At 41.8% G+C, this 27,430-nt stretch overlaps 2 long non-coding RNA genes across 3 annotated transcripts; one reads left to right on the top strand and one right to left on the bottom strand.

The window, feature by feature from the left end:
* The first annotated feature begins 1,013 nt into the window (after positions 1-1,013).
* LOC127335591 (uncharacterized) lies at positions 1,014-4,166 on the top strand. Its single transcript, XR_007872897.2, has 2 exons — positions 1,014-2,244; positions 2,866-4,166. It is a non-coding gene; the product is annotated as an uncharacterized lncRNA (long non-coding RNA).
* A 19,117-nt stretch (positions 4,167-23,283) lies between these two features.
* Positions 23,284-25,845, bottom strand: LOC127335590 (uncharacterized). Of its 2 annotated transcripts, none has more exons than XR_007872896.2 (6): positions 25,404-25,845; positions 24,468-24,550; positions 24,298-24,380; positions 23,997-24,065; positions 23,839-23,914; positions 23,284-23,759 (listed from the first exon to the last, which is right to left on the bottom strand). It is a non-coding gene; the product is annotated as an uncharacterized lncRNA (long non-coding RNA). The 2 variants fall into 2 exon arrangements; XR_007872894.2 differs by having other exon boundaries at positions 24,468-24,538; positions 25,404-25,841.
* Between the last annotated feature and the right edge of the window lie 1,585 nt (positions 25,846-27,430).

The raw sequence follows: 27,430 nt of genomic DNA, 5'->3' as shown, positions 1-27,430 counted from the left end.
ATGCAATCGCTCTAAGTGTGACCTAACCCCGATGCTTTATGATTAGTGGGTTGTAAAGATTTCTTTAAAATGTGTTGCACTTTTAGAGTGATTCCACAAACAAGGTTCTTATTAGGGTTTGGTTTACTTGGTATCATATACAAGTTATATAATAAAGCATAGTAATCAATTTAGCACACAAAGAATGGTAGTTGACATAATATTAACATGTAAAGACCAATTGTTAGTTTTGGTATTATAGGATATGGTTAATCATTACTTCTCATATACTTCAAAAGAATAACTTTGGAAGAACATGTTTCTTAATGAACAAGAAGTACTTTAAATAGGATTGTTGACTTCTAAGGTTTACTATTTCTTTTTAATGGTTTGACTAAGTAAGGAATAGTTGGTTTCTAGAGAAGATAGTTCATAATTTTCTTAGTACTTGTAAGGTTTAGTTGGGTATAAGCACATAAGGTACATCGTTGGAATGATCACATACTAACAAGTTATGGTTATTAGTATATGAGTTAACATTATAAATTAGAATGATTGTCTAGGAGAAACACATGATTTATGCATGACCTCCTATTTAAGGTTTAATCCATAAAGTTCTTACATGTAATCACACATGGACATGCATAGTTAGTCAAACAATTGGATTTGGATCAAGGATGTGCAAGTCATGTGGTCTAAGTGTGGTTGGACTAAGTGTGAGTATAAACTCCTATTGTTATTTTTGGAAAATAGAGTTATATCAACTCATGGCCTATTTAAGTTTAAAGACATTACTTTTAGCAATTTTAGGAATTTACTAAAGTATTAAATTGTTTTAGATATAATTAACTAATTTAAGTTTAATAAAGTGTTTATTAAAAGATCACAAAGTACTCTAATATACTTTGAAATTAGTTCATATTTATTATAGTTTTCATGGGAATTGATTTTCATTACTCAAAAATCACATCTTAAGTTTTATTTATTAAATCATGTTTAAATAATTATGACAATATATGTAGCATGTTTGAGGTTGAAGTAATATTTTGAACATTTTAGAAATTCAGCTTAAGCATAAAATGTATTTTTAGATTTCAAACTACAATTTGTGTTTTTAAAATGTTTGTCTGATACCATAGAGTAATTTTATCTATGCAAAATTAGATTAGTGAATAGTTTTATTTAATATGTAAATATTAAATCTACACAAGTTTGTATAGGCTAGTTAATTTGGATAGAACTATAATGGGTTAGTTGATCGATGGATTTAGTTGGGCATTTAGCCTAACGGATTGGGTCAAACCCAAATACACACACACATCGGTCGTACGCACGCTTGGCTGGACCAGCACGCACGCGCACGCCCTCTCGCGATCCCCTTCCTGGCGACGCTTCTGTGCCGCCGTCTGCTGTCGCGCCGGCCGTTGCCGGCCGTCGCCGAATCCGTCCTCCGCGCTGACCGTCGGCCCAGCTTCGCCATGGTATCTTTCCTCGACTTCCTCCTCGGAGTAGCCTCCTTACTCACTCGTGCCCGCGGCTAACCCTAGTCCGCGGGTTGGCATGGTCGCCGTCTTGTTGCTACTCGCCCCAGCCGCCTCCGACGCCGGCGAGGTGGATTCTCGCCCGTCATGATGTGATCTACAACCTCCACCAGCTCGATTTGAGTTTCGTGGCTCCTCTCTTTCGTCCCCAACCCGAAACCCTACTGCTATTGGTGTTGGTTCTGGCCACCGCCGACCTCGGCGAACACCGCCGCCTGCCGTCGCGCCGCCGCCACGGAACTCTCCGTCGTCCCTCTCTGTCTCATCTCCACCCTGCCTACCAAAGCGCGCCCCTAGCCCGCCTTGGTTCTGCTTGCTGCTGGCCGCTACCGACGCTACTGCTTGCTGGCGTGGCTCCGACGACCTTCTCCGCCTACCTCCGCCACCACAATGCTCGCCCCCTCCTGCGTGTGCGGCCACGCGAAACCCTAGCCGGTGTGGCTTAGTACCGCCGGCATGGCCCCAGCTGCCACGCCTCCGGCTGCTCGTCTCGTGGACTACTTAAACCTTGACGCCGGCAGGACGGCATCCTCTGCAACCCCGGCGTCATCGACCCGCAGCTGTTGCGTTGTTGTACTGGTTGTTGGTGATGGTTTGTGGTGGTGGTACTGGCGTGATAGAACTGCTGCTGCTGCGACGCCTACATCTCCTTCGGCGTCGGCGGGACGGTGCTGCGACGCAACCCCGGCGTCAACTACTGCTCCTACTCTCGACTGAACTCACTGTGAGCTATACCTCTACCCTCTCTGTCTATGATTACAATGTGGTGAGCATCAAAAACTACCATTTATGTGTGATTGTGTTGCAATATTGCTGGGCATACAATGCCCCTGGTAATGTTGTACTGGAGCTAAATTCGGTTGTCTTGATTCAGTTAGCTGCTGGCTGTCTGTAATATGTTGGTATCAAACCACTTGGGGTTTGTGTGTGATCTTGTTTATATGCTAGCAGTGATGCCTCCGTTTGGATGATAAACTCATCCTGGGCATTGTGCGACTTAGCAAAGAATTCCTATCTAGCTAAATGGGGTGTTCATAGATCAATGAGCTGTGGTATCCTATTTGAGGTGTTCTGCATTTTATTCTAGGTCCCAAATATTTATACCTTTTTGTATAATTTTACTGAGCTTATTTGGAATTTGAGTTAACTAAGATACATATATTTCTGCTCCTAGCTTTTGTTTCTTATCATAGTATGGCTCTAGAGTGATCTTATGATCCTCTAAATATTATTGGTGGTGTGTGCTACTTATTGACAGGGTGTTGTAGTGTGTACAGCCACACACATGTTTGTCCAGATTATTGGTGATGGTTTCCTAAGGCTGCTCACTACTATGATGTTCCAGGGAATTACTTGATGGCTATTTTGTTGCTGGATAGTTTACTTGATGTATGCTGGTGGCTAGTATGCTGATTCAGAATGGCTTGGTTGTTGGATCAAGATGCTCCACTGATCCACTGATTATTACCATGTGTTATGTAACAGATACTTTCATGTGCTATGCAAAGTGGATACTTGGTTATTCCTGGACATTATTTATTTTCTGGCTTTCTCACAGGGATCTTGCTATTCTCTCTGTCTGTGGTCAGGTTATGAGCTCCTGGTTCTACCAGGGATCACTAGCTAAGGCTAGGTGATCTAGCTCCCCTCTCTACTGACACCTCACTTTTTCTCTCTTTCTCCACATAGAACGGATAAGAACAATTATGCTTGATTTCTTGGCCCTGCCCATGATGCATAGGCTGAGGCACAACTTGTGATAATAACAGATGCTTTTATGTGGCTTTTAATTTCTCGGTGATGATGTTGGTATAGCACTTCTATACCATTCTGAGAAATAATTCCTCCTAATCCTCCTAGACCAGATCTAGTTGCAGGGTAGTTGGATCTTGTGGCTGTAAGCTTTTTTCCCCTTATTTCACTTTATGTGATTATGCAAACTAAGAACAGATGACATGCTTAAATTGTTGCCTAACAACCTGTTGTTGGAGATTTGCTTGACCTTGTGGATTCTTGATAAAATCCTGCTCCTTGTGGATAACCTGCACCTCCTAGCTGCTTGATTTGCTTCCTGATGGTTTTAAGCATCCATGGCCATCTGTGGGTGTGCTTGTGTTCTAGCTGCTATGCTCCTATCTGATCATCTTGGCTATGGTACTGGTCTGTGATGTGGTTTGGGGATGAACTTTCGGAATGGTCGATGGATTGGTCTTGCACTGGCTAAACATCTATATGCGGCAAGGAATATGCCTTTTATATGATGCCTTGGAGCTGTGCTTGGCCGACAGCTATGCTTGTGTGCTATGAGTGTGAGACAACACGTACGTGGTGAGTGAGCTACTAGCCTGCATGGCTGCTAGTCGTGGCTGGGTGCATCTCCCCTTGAGGATGAGTATGACAAGTGAAAATATCTCCAACCATCTGGTATTATTTTCCTGACTCGGCCATTTGGCATTACTTCTCTTGTGGTTTTCTTTGTTTGTTTTGTAGGTGACCAAAGAAACAAAGAATAGAAGATATTTAAATATGTTTAGCTTAGCTTTTCTTTTCTGTTTTAGATTCTTGTAATATTTGTAATTTGTAATATTATGGATATTGTAATGACTTTGTAAATGTGTATTTAATTAATAAAATGCAATTTCCCTATTCTTAATACTTCTTATTTTGTCTTATTCCTATTTCAAACATTGTTTGAATTGTAATTAGAAATTTATAATCTGAATTCAAATTTGAATTCAAATACTTATTTGAATTTCTTTTATATTATATTGTATATGATTGTTTGGAACCCAAATTCCAATTATTGTTTGCATAGTTGTCATTTATATCTGAGTCAAGTTTCACTTGCCTTTCTCACAACTTTTGAAATCAACAAAGGTCATGTCAAAGTTTATTGCACTCGTGTCGATGACCTTAGTCAATTCCCATCAACACAAGCGAAACCTTGATCTCTTTGTGTTTTAAATAAAAACGCGAAAATTCCCCAGATTTTCTATGCATGAATGCAATGCACACAAATGTTTCTTCTATTTTTGTAACCCCATATCCTGAGATATTACATTCATCACCTGCACATACATCAACTTGCCCCACTTGGGAGCCATCATTTTCTTCGAACTTCACACTACAAGATTCAATGATAATCCCGGAGGATACATCAAAGACTCTATAAGTGTGAGATTCGGCACCGTAACCAACAAATATACCCTCCAAAGCTTTAGGAGCAAATTTAGACAAACGAACTCCTTTGATTTTGTAGAAACACTTACAACCGAACACCTTGAAGTATGAGATGTTGGGCTTGTTGCCGGTGAGTATTTCATATGGAGTCTTGATCAATCCCTTGCGGAGATAGAGCCGGTTAGAAGAGTGGCAAGCGGTGGAGATGGCTTTGGCCCAAAAGTTATAGCGGGATTTATACTCCGCCATCATAGATCTTGCCATATCCATAAGAGTCCGGTTCTTCCTCTCCGCAACACCATTTTGTTGAGGGGTGTAAGCAGCGGAATATTGATGACGTATCCCCTCATCACTAAGAAAATCATTGAGTGTATAGTTCTTGAACTCGGAGCCGTTGTCACTTCTTATTGCCATAATGAGGAGGTTGTGTTGGCGTTGCACCTCGGTAGCAAAGTCAATGAATATTTGTTGAGTCTCATCTTTCGTCTTGAGAAAGTAGACCCAAGTGTATCTTGAGTAGTCATCAACAATCACCAAGCAATGTTTCTTCGCACCAAGGCTTGCATGAGTAACGGGACCAAAGAGATCCACATGAAGGAGCTCCAAGATCCTCTTGGAAGAGATGATAGTCTTGCTTGGATGCGGAGAGTCATGCATTTTGCCTTCAACACAAGCCCTACAAACACGATCTTTGGCAAAAGAAACATTTTCCATTAGTCCCACAATATGGTTCCCCTTGTGAAGACTTTGCAAAGTCCTCATGTTGACATGGGCTAGGCGGCGATGCCACAACCAACCCACATCCGCCTTTCCGAATAGGCACATCGCACTTGAAGTGGTGGTCCCCGAAAAGTCCACCACATACAAGTTATGTTCGCGATACCCAACGAAAGCGACTTTTAGAGTCTTGCTCCACAAGAGGACCACAATATCATTATCAATAAAGACGGCGAAACCCATCTTGCCAAGGGCGGAAACGGAAAGCAAATTGTAACCAAGGGTTTTGACAAGCATGACATCCACAAGAGTAATGTTGTGTGCAACCACAACCTTGCCAAAACCCATTACCTCGGATGTAGAATTATCGCCAAAGGAGACGGTGATATTATTTATATTGGGCCTCAACTCCTTGACGAGGTTCTTGCCGCCGGTCATATGACTTGTACATCCACTATCAAGTACCCATTTTGACCCTCCGGCGGCATAGTCCTACATGAGATCAATTCTTGGATTTAGGTACCCATTTCACAATGGGTCCTCTTTTGTTAGCAACAAGGGTCTTTGGGACCCAAATAGACCAAGCAACATAACCATCATATGGACCAACATATTTAGCATAAACATCACCATAATAATCTTTAAATAAAACATAGTGAGGGTTAGCATTTCCCGCATCATCATCATTAATGGTTTTGCCCTTAGGGGCTTCACCATTAGTGATATCTTTCTCCTTCTCTTGTGCGGGCTTGGCCCTTTGCTTGTTTGACTTCTTTGCCTTGGCCCCATAACCAAGGCCCTCCTTCCCATTGTTAGATCTTTGCTTACTCAAAAGATCATCCAATGAAAGTTTACTTTGGGGTGAGGAGGCCTTAGCAAGTTCATCCTTCAACCTAGCATTTTCCTCAATAACATTTGCATGATCACATGAAGGAGTAGAGGAACTAGGCACATCATATGAAGCAAGCCTAATTTGAAGTTGCTCATAAGACTTGGATAGGAGAGTGTATTCACTTTTCAAAGCTTTGTGAGCTTTGTCTAGTTCATCTAGATCTTTCACAAGTTTCTCATGATCAACCTCAAATTGGGCCTTTTCCTTTTTAAGCACTTTAGACTTAGCCCTAGCAAGATCTCTAGCTTTTGTGAGCTTGTTAATTTTATCTTGAGGCTCTTCAAGAGTTTCTAGCCTCTCCTCAAGAGAAGCTATAGTTTCTTGACTTTCCTCAAGAGCATTTTTAAGAGCATGGATTTCAAGAGAATCTTCTCTCTCTATTTGACCCTTTTTCTCAAGAATATCACTTTGTTGAGCTATACGAACCATGAGATTTGAAACATGCTTTTTAGTGTTACCTTGTAGGTTGAGAATGAAATCATCAAACTCTAGCATTTCTTGTTTCACTTTTAGACTAGCATCATCAACCCCTAGATCACTAGATATGTTAGGCATAGAGGGGTTAGGGGATGATACCTCGGAGGATTTAGCCATGAGGCAACTTTCTTCCTCCACATGAATGACCTCATTGGGGGATTCACTTGGTGATGAAGAGTTAGTGGAGAGAGAGGCAAGAGCGACCAATCCATTAGAGGTTGCATCTTCTTCATCATCAACATCATCATCTCCGGAGGTATACTCTTCTTGAGTTGATAGCACAATAGATGTGTCCAAGGAGGACCTTGCCATGAAGCAATGTGCATTCTTGATATGAAGATTCTCATTGGGAGAGTCAAAGAGAGATGAAGAGGGAATGTTGGTGGTGACGATGGCGGCCAATTCCTTTGAGCTTTCTTCATCTTCCTCACTACTAGAGCTTCCCACTTCATCGGAAGAATATTCTTCCTTTGTTACTAGCACAACTCTTGAGGGCCTCTTGCCCTTCTTGGTCTTGTTGTTGTAGAATTTCTTGTTGGGGGCTTTTGAATATTTGCCCTTTGTGTCTTTGCTCTTGTCCTTGGGAATGAGCCTCCCATTATGAAGCTCTCTATTCTCATAGGGGCATTCGGCAATGAAGTGGCGCTTGTCATCACAATTGTAGCATGATCTTGTCTTTGGACCAAAGCTAGTGAACCCACTTTTGTTGTTTCTCTTGATGTTGTCTTCCTTGGCCTTGGACGGATCAATCCAAAACGACTTTGCATGGAAGGCCATGTGGTCATGGTAGTGGCATTGCAAATCTTCCGGATAGGACATGCTCCAAGATGCCCTATAAGATTCTTGAGGAATCACTTCTTCAACGGAGTTGACCGCCAAGGCAAGGTTGGAACCTTTTGCCATCCCAAGAGCTCGATTGCGGGAATCATGAGAGGTTTCCTCAAGTACTTTGAGAGCTTGCATCTCATGCACGACTTGTTGAGAGGTGAGAGAGGAATAGCATTCCCTCCCCACAAGAGTCTTGACATCGATGGGGACAAATGGCATCATGCATTCAATGTACTTCTCCTTGATCCAAGAATCATTGATGTGGGTGGCACCAATAAGCCGGAAGGCATCGGCAAAGGTGAGAAGTCTTCCATACATGACTTCATGATCTTCATCCGGTAGCCTCATGAACCCTTCGGCTTTATTCTTAAGAGCATTATACTTGTTCCTCCTTGTGCTCTCACTTCCAATGCAACTTGCGGCCAAACCATCCCAAGCTTCCTTGGCGGTGGTGTAGTTCCGAACACGATGCAAGTCCTTTGTCCCCACACTAGTTTGAATCATGTACAAGGCGGTGTTGTTGAGTTGACTATCAACCGCTTCTCTTCTAGTCAACTTGTCGGGGTTGTATGGCTTGAAGCCTTCCAAGATGATTCTCCAAAGTTCATTGGAGGCACTGCAAACATGAGAGCGAAACTCAAATTGCCAAGTATCGAAATTATCAATGGAAAACTTAGGTGGGTCACCCCGAATGTTCAAATGGGGATGGGGAACCGGTATATCGGGAGATAGAAAAGGTGGAGGTACACGATTGTAGCTCTCACCCCCACTAGTTCCCCTAGGAGATGCAATGGGATTTTTTATAGTGTTTAAGTTATCACCTTCCACGGGTTTGGTAGAGGAGGGTAATTCTGAAGCTTCACCCTCTTCTAACGCACCCGTGTCCTTTACCTCTACACTAGGAGCCTTGGGAAGGGCCGGAGCCAAAAGCTCGGAAATCATCTTTTTCATGCTTTCCATTTGGGCTTCCATGGAGGACTTTAACGAATTGAAGTCTTCCATGGAAACCGTCTTGGCGGCCCCTTCCGAGGACTCCTCGTTCGGCATACTCTTAGGCGGTTAAGCCCGAAATAAGAGCCGAGGCTCTGATACCAATTGAAAGGATCGTATGCCGCACCTAGAGGGGGGGTGAATAGGTGCTAACCAATTTTTAGTTCTTTTTCAATTTAGGCTTGACACAAAGGTAAATTCTCTAGATATGCAACTAAGTGAATTTACCTATATGACAAGGTTATCAACAAAGCAAGATATAGCTACGCAATATATAGGAGATAGAATGGGATAGAGGTAACCGAGAGTGGAGCACGCGATGACACGGAGATGATTCCCGTAGTTCCCTTCCTTTGCAAGAAGGTACGTCTACGTTTGGAGGAGTGTGGTTGCTACGCAAGCCAAACCAACAGCCACGAAGTCTTCACTCAGATCTCCTGTGAGCAACGCCACGAAGGCCTAGCCCACTTCCACTAAGGGATTTCCTCGAGGCGGAAACCGGGCCTTTACAAGGTTCTTGGGGCACACATCCACAACCGAATTGGAGGCTCACAAATCTGTAACAATACAACAATCAACAACAACACATCAACACAAATCAACTAGGGAACCAAATAGGAACACTAGCATGAGATCCCTCAAACAAATGAGGGGGAAATGAAAATCGCTTCGGTGAGGATGTAGATCGGTGGCTTCTCCTTCGAATCTCCAAAGATCAAGAGCTTTGGTTGGGGGAGGAAGGAGATCTTGCAAAACTTGTGTTTCTTGAGGTGGCTCTAATGGAGGTGAAGCTTGGCAGATTTCTTGTGCAATGATTGAGCAAAGGGGTAAGGAAGAAGAAGAGGGGTATAAATACCCCTCCCCAAAATCCAGCCGTTGAGCATTTCGGGGGGCCGGATAATCCGCCTTAAGTAAGGGCCGGATAATCCGCCCCCCCCCCCCCCCCGGATAATCCGGCCTCCAGGTACAAAACCATGACAATGTCCGGGCAAATGTCCGGCCCCTGTACTTGTAGGATAACGTTGCATAGAAAACAAAAATTTTCCTACCGCGAACACGCAATCCAAGCCAAGATGCAATCTAGAAGACGGTAGCAACGAGGGGGTATCGAGTCTCACCCTTGAAGAGATTCCAAAGCCTACAAGAGGAGGCTCTTGTTGCTGCGGTAGACGATCTCTTGCCGCTTGCAAAAGCGCGTAGAAGATCTTGATCACGATCGGTTCCGGCGCCACGAACGGGCAGCACCTCCGTACTCGGTCACACGTTCGGTTGTTGATGAAGACGACGTCCACCTCCCCGTTCCAGCGGGCAGCGGAAGTAGTAGCTCCTCTTGAATCCGACAGCACGACGGCGTGGTGTCGGTGGCGGTGAAGAAGTCCGGCGGAGCTTCGCTAAGCTACGCGGGAGATATGGAGGAGAGGGGGGCGGCTAGGGTTTGGGAGGGGGTGGCCGGCCACTTCAATGGGGCGGCCAGCTTGTGGTCTTGGGGTGGCCGGCCCCCTCCCTTGGCCCCTCATTATATAGGTGGATCCCCAAGGGTTGGTGTCCAAGTCTTCGAATAAGACCCGAACCAAAAAACCTTCCATAAGAGGGGGAAACCTAGCCCATCTAGGACTCCCACCAAAAGTGGGGTTTCCACCTCCCATATGGGGGGGTGGCCGGCCCCCTAAGGGGGAGTCCACTTGGGACTCCTCCCCCACTAGGGTTGGCCGGCCATGGAGGTGGAGTCCCATGTGGACTCCACCTTCCTTGGTGGTTTCTTCCGGACTTTTCTAGAACCTTCTAGAACCTTCCATAGAACCTTCCGCGATATTTTATTTCACATAAAATGACATCCTATATATGAATCTTATTCTCAGGACCATTCGGAACTCCTCGTGATGTCCGGGATCTCATCCGGGACTCCGAACAAATATTCGAACTCCATTCCATATTCAAGTACTACCATTTCAACATCCAACTTTAAGTGTGTCACCCTACGGTTCGTGAACTATGCGGACATGGTTGAGTACTTACTCCGACCAATAACCAATAGCGGGATCTGGAGATCCATAATGGTTCCCACATATTCAACGATGACTTTAGTGATCGAATGAACCATTTACATACATTACCAATTCCCTTTGTCTCGCGATATTTTACTTGTCCGAGGTTTGATCTTCGGTATCACTCTATACCTTGTTCAACCTCGTCTCCTGACAAGTACTCTTTACTCGTACCGTGGTATGTGGTCTCTTATGAACTCATTCATATGCTTGCAAGACATTAGACGACATTCCACCGAGAGGGCCCAGAGTATATCTATCCGTCATCGGGATGGACAAATCCCACTGTTGATCCATATGCCTCAACTCATACTTTCCGGATACTTAATCCCACCTTTATAGCCACCCATTTACGCAGTGGTGTTTGGTGTAATCAAAGTACCTTTCCGGTATAAGTGATTTACATGATCTCATGGTCATAAGGACTAGGTAACTATGTATCGAAAGCTTATAGCAAATAACTTAATGACGAGATCTTATGCTACGCTTAATTGGGTGTGTCCATTACATCATTCATACAATGACATAACCTTGTTATTAATAACATCCAATGTTCATGATTATGAAACTAATCATCCATTAATCAACAAGCTAGTTTAAGAGGCATACTAGGGACTTCTTGTTTGTCTACATATCACACATGTACTAATGTTTCGGTTAATACAATTCTAGCATGATATATAAACATTTATCATAAACATAAAGATATAAATAATAACCACTTTATTATTGCCTCTAGGGCATATCTCCTTCAGTCTCCCACTTGCACTAGAGTCAATAATCTAGATTACATTGTAATATACCTAACACCCATGGCATTTGGGTGTTGGTCATGCTTTGCCCTAGGGAGAGCTTTAGTCAACGGATCTGACATGCTCAGAACCGTATGTATTTTGTAATTCATTTGCGTCTCAACGCGTCACTCATTTCCAAATGAGTCGGCATTTAATATGTTTGTCTTCTGGTGGAACCTTAATTCTGCGGTCTGAAATATGTCACTAACATTGTCACACACAATATAGCTTCAAAGTTCTGACTCTGTCGGAACTACACCAAGTTCTCAAAGAACCTCTTGACTTAACATCCTTTGTCATTGTCAAAACAATGACATACTCTGCCTTCTTTTGTAGAATCCGTCACAATATTTAGAACTCTTCTAAATCTAGCATAGACAACTTCTAGCTCATTGTGCTACCTTTTAAACAATACTTAGTCTAATTTGAGATTGAATTTATATTTTATATGTGACAAAACCAATATCGGTGTAACACCTTACAGCGATTTGTTTGTCATTTCTTCATACAAAAATATATATATATATCCTTAGTTCTTCTAAAGTACTCAAGGATATTCTTACTGTTGTCCAATGATCATCATATGAATCATTCTGGTATATGCTCATAACACTTTATAGCACATGATATCTGATTGTGTACATATTATTCGTGATCTAAAATCACTCATGTGTTTTTACTCATCGAGTGTCAGACACACTCAAGTCTTGTTAATCCTTCACATGACAAGAACATTTTCTTAATATTTCTATATTGAACTACTTCAATATCCATTCTATGTACTTTGACTTAAACTTATTATGTGTTTCAATCTATCTTGACACTAGATATGTTTCAGTCCATATCCTTTCATTGAAATTAATTTCTCAATGAAACCTTTTAATCAAGTATATAATTACATCATTTATAACCAACTATATGTCACCTACATAAAGTATTATAAATATGTCTTAGCGCTCCCACTTAATTTCTTGCAAATGCAAGCCTCTTCATCGTCTCTGATGAAATCAAAAAACTCTTTGACTATTTCATCTAGTGAAGATTCTAACTCCGTGATACTTACTTCATCCAATTGAAGTTCGTATACTTATCTAGTATTCCACGGACCAGCAAAACTCTTGGTTGTATCTTGTATACACCTTTAATACACACTTCTGATAAGTAATGTATTTTGCCATCCTACTAACATATCTCATAAAAGAAATATGTAGTGATTACTAGAATAATCCACATAGACTATAAGCATTGCTACGGAAGATCTAATCTTGTTGTAGTCAACTATTTGAACTTTGTCGTAAACAACTTTTCGACAAGTCAAGCTTCTTCAAGGATATTTCATCCAAGTCCATCAATTTTATAGATCCATTTACTTTCAAAAAGTATTCATCTATCTTGGATTTCATGGTGTATAGCCATTTTAACGGAGTCAGGGCCCATCATAGCTTCTTTGTTTGTAGTTGGTTTATCATTGTTCATAATCAATCCTTTGTCCACAAATCATTTATTTGATCACAAAGTAAACCATACCTACAAGGTTCAATATGTACTTCGATTTCCATGGCTAAAACACTTTGTAGTCATGGGAGCCATGATCGTCGTGGTAAACGCCCCGGAATCAATTTCCGATGCTGCGCTATACTGATCATTATGCTCAGGTTCATAAACCTTATCAAATTATATTGTCCTCCCACTCAAATACTTCACTAGAAACAATTTCTTGGAAATAAGAAACATTGACAAACACTTTTGTCTTTGTCTACATAGTGGGAAGAATTCCCAATCAATTCTCTGGGATAACCAACAAAGACATTCATCCGATTTTGGTTGTAAACTTATTTACTTATGCTATGCATACCAAAATTTTAAGAAAAGACTATTAGGATTCATACCCATACCATAACTCGTATGGTGTCATTTCAACGGATCATGATGATGCTCTATTAAGTGTAAAAGCGGTAGTCACTAAAGCATAATCCACAAAAATATAATGGCGTCATAATATTTTATCTCATCATTAATCCAACAAGGTTTGTATACATCTCTCGGATACTTCATCATCACTATGATACTCCAAGAAACGTGAGTTGTAGAACAATTTCATAACTCTCTTAGATGTTCGCTAAAACTCGTAATTCAAATATTTCCACCATGATCCAATCATAGATATTTGACTTTTCTATTACGATGATTTCCACTTCATGCTGAAATTTATTTGAATCCATTCAAAATGTTTCAAACTTTTCCTTATTGAATATATCCACATATATACTCAATTCATTGTTTGAAAGTTTTCATGAAGTAGAAGAATCTCCCGCACACAACTATGCCCAGTGAACCACATACATCATCATGTATTTTTCACTAAGTTAGTTGCCCGTTCAACTTTTGGCCTATGAACGGTATTTTAATCATTCTCTTTAGAAAAGATTTGCAAGCGCCAAATGATTCAAAAATCAAATGACTCCAAAAATCCATTTGCATGGAGTTCCTTCATGCGTTCCTTTCTAACATGACCTAAATGGCGGTTCCACAAATAAGTGGAATTCAAATCATTTGCCTTATGGCATTTTAGCGTCAGTGTTATGTATGTGTGTTTCACCATTAAGATTTATAATAACTTATCCACCGTACATGGAGTAATGTCATAATTTAAACAACTCATTGTTTTTATTTGACCAGAGCAAAATAACAATTATTAAGTTCTTTATTATAAATTCTAAGGGCTAGATAGAATGCTAACGATGAACATAATAACACTTTATTTTGTTCCAGGCGTGCATTCTTATCATATTCCTTGTCAGTCACTTAGGCCATTGTATTCTTGTATTGCGTTGTTTTGTATGACACTTCATACCAACCAATATAGTACTAATACCCAAGAATTTCATTGTGTGACTTAACTAGGAATACAACCATAACATGTATATCATTTATATACACCTGAGCTAGACTTTCTAGTCTTTTCTTTCTTTCTGCCAAAATATCTTTTGCAGTTTCTCTTTTAGCTTTCCTCATCATTCAGAAAAACACTTCAACATCAATAACTTCTAGGTTTGTTGGTCAAATACCAATAACCTTGAGGTTCTTACTTTGAAGTTGATCATCATATGACAAGTGTTATAGATTTCACTTATTAGTAACTATGATGAACAATTTCACTCATAATTTTATCCATCAATTCATGACAACCTTTTTGAGACCATGTCTGTACATGCTAGGCTCATAAAGTTTAACCTTAGTATTCGCATGTGCAAATCTGGCTTGCATCCGTTGTAAGCACACGTAGAATCTATAACACCCGATCATCACGTGATGCTTCAAAACGACGAGTCTTAGCAACGGTGCATACTAAGGATGATAACTTCATGGATATGCGAATATCATTAGTGCCCCAATAGTTGGAGGATTGTGACGCCTTGCGTCTTCAACCTTCGTACATTCCCATAAAACTTATGAGTTCATGTAGTCTCACCAAATTATATTCTATCATCTTGCAATAAGGTCTTAGATATCACATATATCTCATACCTTGATTATTTCTGAAAACTAAATTTTCAGCTCCTTACTTTTCAAACAAATTTGAACTTCAAGTTTTACGGAGACAACAAGATAACTTTAGGTACTAATTGAAACTATAACTCTTTGAATCAACAATGTGAGGTTTACTAAAAGTTTGCAATAGGACTTAATTAATCTTGATTCTTTAACAATACGGTACCAAACCGTAAAGTTTCTTGTCAGATTTTAACAGTATTTCTATCTCAATTACAAGACTAGCGCATAGTAGTAAACGGATGCCAATACTACAAAATTAATTCAAAATACTACTCAAACTATGTTTATGATAATTAGTTCATGTTTTAATCTAATTACTAATGAACTCCCACTTAATACAACATCCCTCATAGTTGTTAAGTGGTACACGATCCAAATCCACTACACCAAAAACCGATCATCACGTGAGATGATGTAGCTTCAATGGTGAACATCAACATGTTGATCATATCATCCATATGACTCGTGTTCAACCTTTCGGTTTCCGTTGTCCCGAGGCCATGTCTGTACATGCTAGGCTCGTCAAGCAAACCCAAGTATTCCGCGTGTGCAACATGGCTTACACCCGTTGTATGTGAATCGTTGAATCTATCACATCCGATCATCACGAGATGCTTTGAAACGACGAACTGTTACAACGGTGCATACGAGGGGAGAACACTTTATTATCTTGATATTAATGTGAGGGATCATCTTATAATGCTACCGTCGCGTTCTAAGCAAAATAAGATGCATAAAAGGATTAACATCATATGCAGTTCATATGTGATATGATATGGCCCTTTTGTCTTTGCACCTTTGATCTTCATCTCCAAAGCACGGACATGATCTCCATCATCTTCGGGCATGATCTCCATCATCATCGGCGTAGCGTCAAGATCCATGGCGCCGTCTTCATGGTTGTTCACCTCATGTAGCAACTATTACAACTACTTTGAAATACTACTCAACATGAAAATTAAAGACAACCATAAGGCTCCTGCCAGTTGCCACAATACAATAATGATCATCTCATACATATTCATCATCATATCATGGCCATATCACATCACCAAACCCTGCAAAAACAAGTTAGACGTCTCTAATTTGGTTTGCATATTTTACGTGGTTTAGGGTTTTCGAGAGAGATCTAATCTACCTACGAACATGAACCACAACGGTGATACTAATGTTTTCAATAGAAGAGTAAGTTGAATCTTCACTATAGTAGGAGAGACAGACACCCGCAAAGCCTCTTATGCAATACAAGTTGCATGTCGAACGAGGAACAAGTCTCATGAACGCGGTCATGTAAAGTTAGTCCGGGCCGCTTCATCCCACTATGCCACAAAGATGCAAAGTACTCAAACTAAAGATAACAAGAGCATCAACGCCCACAAAACCATTGTGTTCTACTCGTGCAACCATCTATGCATAGACACGGCTCTGATACCACTGTAGGATAACGTTGCATAGAAAACAAAAAATTTCCTACCGCGAACACGCAATCCAAGCCAAGATGCAATCTAGAAGACGGTAGCAACGAGGGGGTATCGAGTCTCACCCTTGAAGAGATTCCAAAGCCTACAAGAGGAGGCTCTTGTTGCTGCGGTAGACGATCTCTTGCCGCTTGCAAAAGCGCGTAGAAGATCTTGATCACGATCGGTTCCGGCGCCACGAACGGGCAGCACCTCCGTACTCGGTCACACGTTCGGTTGTTGATGAAGACGACGTCCACCTCCCCGTTCCAGCGGGCAGCGGAAGTAGTAGCTCCTCTTGAATCCGACAGCACGACGGCGTGGTGTCGGTGGCGGTGAAGAAGTCCGGCGGAGCTTCGCTAAGCTACGCGGGAGATATGGAGGAGAGGGGGGCGGCTAGGGTTTGGGAGGGGGTGGCCGGCCACTTCAATGGGGCGGCCAGCTTGTGGTCTTGGGGTGGCCGGCCCCCTCCCTTGGCCCCTCATTATATAGGTGGATCCCCAAGGGTTGGTGTCCAAGTCTTCGAATAAGACCCGAACCAAAAAACCTTCCATAAGAGGGGGAAACCTAGCCCATCTAGGACTCCCACCAAAAGTGGGGTTTCCACCTCCCATATGGGGGGGTGGCCGGCCCCCTAAGGGGGAGTCCACTTGGGACTCCTCCCCCACTAGGGTTGGCCGGCCATGGAGGTGGAGTCCCATGTGGACTCCACCTTCCTTGGTGGTTTCTTCCGGACTTTTCTAGAACCTTCTAGAACCTTCCATAGAACCTTCCGCGACATTTTATTTCACATAAAATGACATCCTATATATGAATCTTATTCTCCGGACCATTCCGGAACTCCTCGTGATGTCCGGGATCTCATCCGGGACTCCGAACAAATATTCGAACTCCATTCCATATTCAAGTACTACCATTTCAACATCCAACTTTAAGTGTGTCACCCTACGGTTCGTGAACTATGCGGACATGGTTGAGTACTTACTCCGACCAATAACCAATAGCGGGATCTGGAGATCCATAATGGTTCCCACATATTCAACGATGACTTTAGTGATCGAATGAACCATTTACATACATTACCAATTCCCTTTGTCTCGCGATATTTTACTTGTCCGAGGTTTGATCTTCGGTATCACTCTATACCTTGTTCAACCTCGTCTCCTGACAAGTACTCTTTACTCGTACCGTGGTATGTGGTCTCTTATGAACTCATTCATATGCTTGCAAGACATTAGACGACATTCCACCGAGAGGGCCCAGAGTATATCTATCCGTCATCGGGATGGACAAATCCCACTGTTGATCCATATGCCTCAACTCATACTTTCCGGATACTTAATCCCACCTTTATAGCCACCCATTTACGCAGTGGTGTTTGGTGTAATCAAAGTACCTTTCCGGTATAAGTGATTTACATGATCTCATGGTCATAAGGACTAGGTAACTATGTATCGAAAGCTTATAGCAAATAACTTAATGACGAGATCTTATGCTACGCTTAATTGGGTGTGTCCATTACATCATTCATACAATGACATAACCTTGTTATTAATAACATCCAATGTTCATGATTATGAAACTAATCATCCATTAATCAACAAGCTAGTTTAAGAGGCATACTAGGGACTTCTTGTTTGTCTACATATCACACATGTACTAATGTTTCGGTTAATACAATTCTAGCATGATATATAAACATTTATCATAAACATAAAGATATAAATAATAACCACTTTATTATTGCCTCTAGGGCATATCTCCTTCAGTACTGAGAAGCAATTCTTCAGGTCCTTAGCCATTTTCGAGGGGGCCGGATATTCTTGAAATATCCGGCCCTGGTACAAAACCGGGACAATATCCGGGCAAATGTCCGGCCCCTATACTGAGCTGCATTTCCTCAAGTCCTTAGCCGAAATTCTGGGGGCCGGATATTTTGGAAATATCCGGCCCGGATTATCCGGCCTGATGAATATTTTTGCAGATGCTTTTTGACAGCACTGACCACATCCAACACACATACAAATGTATCTATGTAATCCCTGTACCACTTAAACGACCATTAGTGTATCACATACATTGACATCAAACACTCAAAACATAATATGAGAGATGTTCTTTCACTTGGGCCCCTCCTAAATGTCGCTTCTTCGCCTAGCTCGCAGTGCAAAATCGCATGTGCACCTCAAACTGTCTAGCTAAGAGAGGATGGCCTCATAAGCCTAGCTGCCAGTTGTGCAAGTGTTCCCTAGAGACGGCGCGACATATTCTGTTCGAGTGTCGCTGGCTTTCGTGCCTGCACCTCATGCTTAGTCTGGGTTGTGGGCATCCCACAATGCTTGAATATTGGCACGGCGTCACCCGAATACCTACATCAGCCCCTAAAGGCTTTAGGACTGCCATCATGTTGATCTCATGGGAAATTTCGAAGGAGAGATCTCCTGCTACCAACTACAAATCTTCAATACCAAGGAGTGTCGTGCAGAAAATTGAAGACGAAGGACGGGAGTGGATTCTAGCCGGAGCAAAGCATCTGGCGGAAATTGTCAGTTGATGTTGTATGGGTTCCTCTTCTTATTTTTTGAGGTCTAAGACCTTGTGTGTGGCCCGATCTCGCGATTGACCCAAATTCAAAGGGGGAAAAGAGGGAGAGGAGGAAGAACACGAAGAACACACGCAACACAACCCGATACAATCGATACTTACCCTCGTGGCTCGATGGACCACGCCAATAGAATCAACCCGGAAGAGACACGCGGTAGAATTCCGAGGTGAGAGATCGGTGAGGGAGATGAATCTAGGAGTGGGAGAGAGAGTGGTAGCACTAGAATCTCACACACCAAATCCAATCATCCAACAAGGGTTGCCTTGATACAAAGGGGATGAAACCATAGGGAGACAAAGCTCAAATTCATGTTTAAGCCTCAATCTTGTCTAAAGAGCTAAGGGGGTGACCTGTGGGCTTATATAGGCATACAAGGCGACCTGGGTCGAAGAGGTACAAGTTGGTGGGTCAAACCCGTCGAATCCGGTCCAGGGGCCGGTTGGACCGGGCCTGGGGCCGGGCCATCCGGTCCAAACCGGGCCAGGGACCGGGCTACAACCGGAAGTGAAGCAGATACCCATCCGGTTGGCGCCGGAGGGAGCCCGGCCTGGGGCCCGGTCTGACCGGCCCTGTGGCCGGCCTGGCCGGCTGGGCCTTCTCCTCCCGCCTCTTCTTCCTCTTCCTTCTTCTCTTCTTTCCTTCTTCTTCTTCCTTCTTCCTTGCATCATGGGAGTTCCTTCTCTCTTGGTCCTTGTCGATGTCGGCACCTTGACATATATGGCGGGGTTTTGTGTTGTTGGTCCACTTGGGGGACTCCTTGGCCATGGTGTAGCGTCGACGATAGGCGGGGCTGCATCATGTGCCCTAGAGACGGCGCGACATATTCTGTTCAAGTGTCGCTGGCTTTCGTGCCTGCACCTCATGCTTAGTCTGGGTTGTGGGCATCCCACAATGCTTGAATATTGGCACGCCGTCACCCGAATACCTACATCAGCCCCTAAAGGCTTTAGGACTGCCATCATGTTGATCTCATGGGAAATTTCGAAGGAGAGATCTCCTGCTACCAACTACAAATCTTCAATACCGAGGAGTGTCGTGCAGAAAATTAAAGACGAAGGACGGGAGTGGATTCTAGCCGGAGCAAAGCATCTGGCGGAAATTGTCAGTTGATGTTGTATGGGTTCCTCTTCTTATTTTTTGATAGCTTAGGCCCACCCTGTTTGCTTCTCCTGTATATCAATATAAAGGCAAGCCTTTAGCCTCCTTCAAAGAAAAAAAAGGTTGCCCGAAAAACCGGGGAAACCATCAGCAGACCAGTTTGAGCTGTGCCTTTTTACTTCATCATCATGAGCGGCTCGAACGACTGCACTATGCAATCTGCACGGATCAAGGACTTCATACATGATACGCACGTTGATAACCCTCCTTGACAAAATGAACTGCTGGTACAAATACTACAGGAAATTCATCGCGAGACGGCAGTCAGAGTCAGGTGGATGTTCGCTATTCATCCATAACAACGTCGCAGTTATATGCCATGGTGAGGCACGTATTCAGTTTGGTCGCAGTTACTCAAGTTTTATACTGCTACGTACTGTACCGCAGGAAAGAAACATATTCAGTGTGGTGTGTACTGTGTAGTTGCGTTTGTCGAAGGTGCATAAGTTTCATCTGCAGGAAGCTCATTAGTTTCCTTCTCGTGCGAGTCTATTTCCGTTCTGGATATATGGATTCACACCTGACCCGAGAATAAGCTGATCGCCTTTTGCGGTATTCGAAGACAGCTCTGTCCAATCTCCTGCAGCACACGTCTAATCTCCTGCAGCACGGTCACAGGTCCGCCGCCAATTATGATGAGGCACACCAAATCCCGGGCGCGGAAGGCACTTCCTATCACGGAAGAAACCTAAGCGCAGAAACATACTTGTATTAGCATCATTTAACTTTGATAAATTGAATGCCTGAATGCACATACAAAAGCAACGCTACCTTCCAAAAGAAATTCTTCTTGAAGAATACAGCCCAAAACCCAATCATCTGATCGCCATCTGTTACTATCCAGGAATCGACAAGCAGGGCTTTAACAACCCAGCATATCCCAGCCACTGCCCCAGCTAGAGCCACACTTAAAGCGAGGATAGAGAATTGAGGATTCCCCTGCAATAAGATTACAATACCGTCATCTTTAATCTGTTTTTTTCTGGAACAAATGCATGTTGGGAATATATTTTTTCTTCATTTAACTGAATAGTGTATCTGTAGACACAGTGCAACACATGCAAAGGATACTTACCAGTGACATTATCCGACAAACGTTGCTAATGATCATCAGCCCAATTGACAAGCATCCGAGAAAATATATTCTGATGATCATGCTCGGGAGAAGAAGTGCTACAATAGCGAGACTAGAAAATGCCACGCTGGCTCCAGCAACACACAGCAAAGTCTAGAGAAAAAGAAGAAGATATGAGTGGGTACAGCTATCTAACAGTAGTAATAACAACAAATTAACCAAAGGTTAACGTACCTTTCTGTAGTCAAGAACACTCAGCCATAGTATCCAAAGAAAATTGATGGCAACAGACAGTAGGACTATGACGCTCATATATGTATTTTCTTCAGACCATATGAATGTGTCCTCAAGTCTGGAGCTTGGGCTGCCAGCTGAGAAAAACCATATCCAGAACAAAGGCGCTCCTACAGAAAATACAAACCAAGAGGGGAGCCACTTGGTAAAATCAGCACGTGACCCATGCTCAACTAGAGGCTCACTGAGAGGACCCTCCTTGCTGCTCAAGCGAGCGAGCCTCCACCTGTGTAGACAACAGATAACTGAGATAAGTCATTGTGTTACGCCAAAGAAATAAAATACTAGAGCTAGTTCTATTAAGGTTTATCTCGACGCACCCAGGTGATAGGAGCACCCAAAGGCCAAGAATGAACCCTGTTATAGGATGTTTTAAAATTAGTGTTGCATCATATATTTATCTAAAATATAAATGTAGTACTGTTTACCTAGGGAGGACAAGAAGTCAAAATCCATTTGACAGCTGTATATACATATACACATAACAAAACATGTTAGATAATCATACTAATTACTTAGCAAAAAAATATAAAGAACTAAGTAATCAAAATTGCAGATATGCGATCACTCCATATAGTATTATCAACTCACTCCATTGATGTTCAAAACCAAGAGGCCATATGCGCCATCACCTCATTCCATCCGACATGTGTGGCACCGAATAAACAAAAGCATAATTGCAGCGTTTGATTGCTCATAGCCAAATTGAATCAAATCAACAAAATATGGACGTCAAAACACAAGGTGTATTTCCCAAAAGAAACACAAAGTATCAACTGAATATTATGCACTACACGCTCTCATGTCTAAACATGACTGTACATATCTTAAATAAGAAAAGGTACTGGCTTCCATATAAGTTGCAAAGTAGATACGTACCAGTGTCACCCAATAACAGATGAGCCACAAAGGGCACATATGACGTTTTAGAAAGCATGTATTCAACCTTCTCTATCTTTAATAACAAAGTAATATAGTATTTATTCATCATGTAAAATATTTCAAGCCTTGGTTTCAGCACACCATAGTGAAAACAGTCATATTTGGAGCCTCTTCTACATATTTTAGTGCTTGATAGTACGCTTTTTTGGTATAATAGATAGATATTTAGTCTAAAAACATGATTGACAGTCTCATTTAAGTATAATCAATAAAAAATAATATAAAGAAAAACAATATTTAATTATTGGTGGCTTTAACTATTTTAAAATAGAGTTAAATAATTCACCACATCCCATTAAGAATACTACCGATTTAAACCATGTGTCACACAAATGAGAAGAGGTATGAAGGACCAAATCTGCCACACATCGAGAATAAGCCTCACGAACGTGCAGAAACATACTTAGCACAGCGCCTTGCAACCCACCACACCACACATGATAATGTGCCATCATCGCCAATTGACAGGTCACGCCGCCAAGAAACACCAAAACACCGGAGGCCACTCCCGCCATGACATCAAGTACACATATATTAACATTAGGCAATTACACATTGCCCCATGAGATGACAACGAACTTGATAGGAAGCCTAATGCAAACTCACAAAGCCGCTATAGAGATAAAATTACAGAAACATGCCACATTAAAGTCTCACATCCGTGGAGCCATGCATGTCATGCAAATGATCCCTCCGTATTTTGGATGACTGGCACGAATATTGATTGATAATTCTTCAAGGACTATATGCAAACTTAAATAAAACTACAATTCTGTTTCTAATTGAATTATAACACATTATATGTTTACACCACAAAAATAAAAATTACAAGCAAGTTACTCCATTTACCCATTTGGAACGCACTAAAACTTGTTGTCGTATTGACTTGAAAACACTGACTTCACACCGGTATGGTGATAAAAAGAGTTCTATTTCCATCGAATATCTCCAAAGAACATGATCGCCTACCATTCTTCCTTACTTGCTTGAGACAACCAATATTTCCATTCTCATGGTATATGGCATATCAATCATTTAGCAAATAACATGGTCTCCAACCATTCTTGATAACTTGCTTGAAATAAAAATCGGGAGTTCGATTTTCACACTCAATGAACCATTCTTGATAATTGCTTGAAATAGCATAAATTGAGGAGTTCCATTCTCATGTTTAACCTCCGTTCGAGAGAACTAGGCAAAACGTGAGTTTGATTTTCACTATATTCCAACCTTCACATTGACAAAAATGTAAATAAGTTAACAAGAACCTTAAATTTATAAATCCAAGGAAAGTGTTGGATGTACATACCTCAACTCTAATTGGTAAATAGTGATCTAGCAGCAGAGAGACACAAGGACTTGCTATATCACAAACAACCTTTGTCCTGAGAATGTGACATGAAATTAGTTGGGAGAAATTTTATCCAAGAATGTAAGAAATTGATAAAGAGGGTAGAAGATGCAAACCTCAAGTAAGCAAGTCACAGACACAAGATAACTCTTGCGACTTACTGTGCGTGATGGTTTGTACAAAACCTGCTCGTACATTTGAATTAACTAAATCAGCCAGACATCTTGTCAAAACAATAACTGCAATATAAAATTAGTAATGCTGATGCATATAATATAAATGGTAAGATAAATTTACTTTGTTTACACCTAATTTAGAGAGAGAACACTACACTCCAACATTCACACTAAAAAAAGTAAATAGGTTAACAAGAACCTTTACAGATATAAACTCAAGGAAAGTGTTTGATGTACATACCTCAACTCCAGTTGGCAAATAGTGATCTAGCAATGGGGCCTCAAAGAGTTGCGGGGACTTGCTATGTGACAAACAATCACTCGCTGTCATGAGAATATGACATACAATCAGTTGTGAGAATTTTAATCTAACACTGTAAACAAATGATAAAAATGGTAGAAGACGCAAACCTCAAGCTAGCCTACGGAACAAGATAACTCTTCAGACTGAGTGTACGTGATGGTTACCAGTACCACTACACCTGAAACTACATCTGTGAGTACAGTATGAGGATTTGAGATATAAAATCAGTAATGCTGATATAGATAAATGCTAAGATGATTTTTCCTTGTTTACACACAATTTAGACATAGGAAACTGACTTTATTTTCTTTTACTGCCATCTTGGCTCAGTTGTATGTAACATTTAGGAAATAGCCTTTGACCCCACAACTGATCTGACCATATGCACCGACCATACACACATGACATGATACATTACAAATGATTCCATGTACGGTTCTACCGCACAAGTTATTGATAAGTTGGCAAAATCTGTACGAGGAAAAGTGGAGTTAATTTTTTAAGCCGAAAACAACTCGAGTTTTGTCGCTTTTCTTCTGATCAACTGTGAATACCTTTCCATCGGCAATTGTCTGTACCATTTTTTAGAACGACTTCCACATGTTATCCAAGGTATTTTTCTAGCGCTTTAGCGAACGTCCTATCTTCTACCATGCTAGAGTTCGTTACTGACAGAGGCACCAGATAATTGGGTTTCAGCATGCGAATCTGTAACATCCAGATTCTACCTTATACTAGTAGATCTTAACATCCAGATTCTGAAATGGATATGGAACAAACTACATTGAGCTCTACAGCTCTACCTTGTTGAGTTTTGACAATGGAGGAAAATACTTGGAGTGGGCGCACAAAGTTACGAACTATGGCAAGCAGTTACTTGTGCACTTGCGCTCTGCAGCCCCGGAGAGCTACGGGCCAAGCGCCAACTCAAACGCCCAACGCAATCGATCAAATCAACCACTGAAGCATCCAATTACGATCCAATCGTCGCTGTAGAGAGAGAGGGTTACCTCGAAACCTGCGATTGGGTGAGAACGGCGTACCTCTGCGGTGAGGACCTTCAGCCTTGGACCGCTGCGGCCGGGGTCTCGGGGAGGCGCCGCGTCTAGGGCTATTCGGAGTACCGGCGCAGGAGAAACCGCCGCGGGGAGATTAGGGATTTGGGGGCTGCGGGGTGGTCGAGGGCTTGGAGAGGCGCCGCCGCTGGTGGCCGCTCGGAGTAGCGGCGCAGCCAGGCGGGCGCGAGCGCGCGGTGGTGGCGGGTGGGACGGACGAGACCAAGTTGTGTAGGCGCGGCTAGGACTAGTTCCCGGAGAAGGGAAGCCGGCCGGCGTGGAGCAGGAGAGCAGCAGGGAGGGAGAAGGTCCAGTCGATGCGGGGCCGGGGGAGGGGCGACGGAGGAATGCTACCCGGCCGGCGCCGCGCGCTCGTAGGCGGCTGCCTCAGCGCCGTGTGTGGGCGAGCAAGTGTGGGCGTGCAGCCGGCCCAGGTAGGCAAATAGCCCGGGACTCCTCGCGACCAACTTTTGTTTTTCGCCCATGTTCGCTGAAATGCAGTTCAAATCTCTCAGTTTCCCCTTTGCTGTTTTTCGTTTGGCAATCTTTACGTGGAAATTTATATTATGTCAAAAATAATTCCGACATTTGTGCGTTGTGTTATACTTTATCATTGTGGTTTTGTATTGTATAGCTTTGCTTTAAAATATAAGCTGTGTTACCAAAGTAAGCGGAGGTAGTACAATTTACTAATGAGCTACCTACTATCAAAATAAGTCATTTTATGTTGGAAGATTCTATCTGTAGAGGTCGCTTCTCTGATTCTTGTCTCTGATCCAATGAGCGGCGGGAGAAAAAATTACTTGAGCGTGACAATTGGCTTATAGTGGTATTGGGCCTGTTACATGTGATGTACAATAAAGATAGGATGGGTGTAATAGTAATTTGTTAGGATGTTTTCTCTGTCTAGTTTCTTTCTTACAACATATTATACCGCCACACTCAAACTTTGTAATAAAGATTTATGAAGGTAGTATGAAATTGATTCATTTGCATGCATGATTTATTAGGCCAAATAACAAGACTCATATTTTTATGACACTTTTTTGGTAACTCACAAGCTCCAAGCAATACCTCTCTTATATAGTTAGTGTATTTTAATTTATTTTTGGAGATTTTTTTAAGGTAGTTCTTTATAAACAATTCGGCGAGTAATGTCAGAAAATCCAACTATGTATCTTATCTAAAGAACTTCAAAACCAAAAACATGCAAATCGGACCTGGTAATTATATTTAGATGTTGTGTAATTCTTTGCGTCTTTGCAAATAATATGGTACTTGTTTTTCGAAAAGCGATTAGTAAAAATGAACTTTGTAACTGAATCTTAAGTTATGGTAATTGTTTTTGAAAAAGATATGATAATTGTTCTATAACAAACTGGTAGGCGGATCAGAAAACTTGGCAACCATATGAAGAAATCATGTTTTTTACATTAAAAAGTCCGGTTGTTGCTCCTAAACAATCTTATAGTTGTAAAACCATTTGATAAGTCTAAATTAAAGTTGAAAACAACATAAAACAATCAGACAACTATCTATAAACAACCTCATAGATTTACCAAAAAGTTTTAAACAACATGTTGCGTCTCTATGTCTAACAGATAATGTGAACAGTGCAAAAGGCATAGCTAACCCGGGAAGCATAACACATATGAGAGACTAGTAGCGACCCCTGCAAAATTAGCTAATTTCTTTTTGAAACATATGTACGTGAAATATGGCCTAAAATATAGACAAAAAGTTCCTAGGTGGAGTGGAACAACCTACTATGATAACGACGTGATTGATATGGGAGCCTACTCCTTCTTGGCTAGAGCTAGGACAGTCCAGAGATCACTTCACTATGCATTCTATGCAATTTGGTAAGACTAATTAATCGGTTTAATATGCCTAGACTATTTATTTGTGCGATTAGGTATGCGTATTTAGCTGATTTGATATAGGCTAGTCGGTGTGTTCATTTAGCCAATCTGGTATACTAGATAGCCAACTTAATATACATAGTTGAATCATTA

The sequence above is a fragment of the Lolium perenne genome, chromosome 2, assembly GCF_019359855.2.
Source record: "Lolium perenne isolate Kyuss_39 chromosome 2, Kyuss_2.0, whole genome shotgun sequence".
In the NCBI taxonomy this organism is placed as follows: domain Eukaryota; kingdom Viridiplantae; phylum Streptophyta; class Magnoliopsida; order Poales; family Poaceae; genus Lolium; species Lolium perenne.
This window is presented reverse-complemented; position numbering and strand designations above follow the sequence as displayed.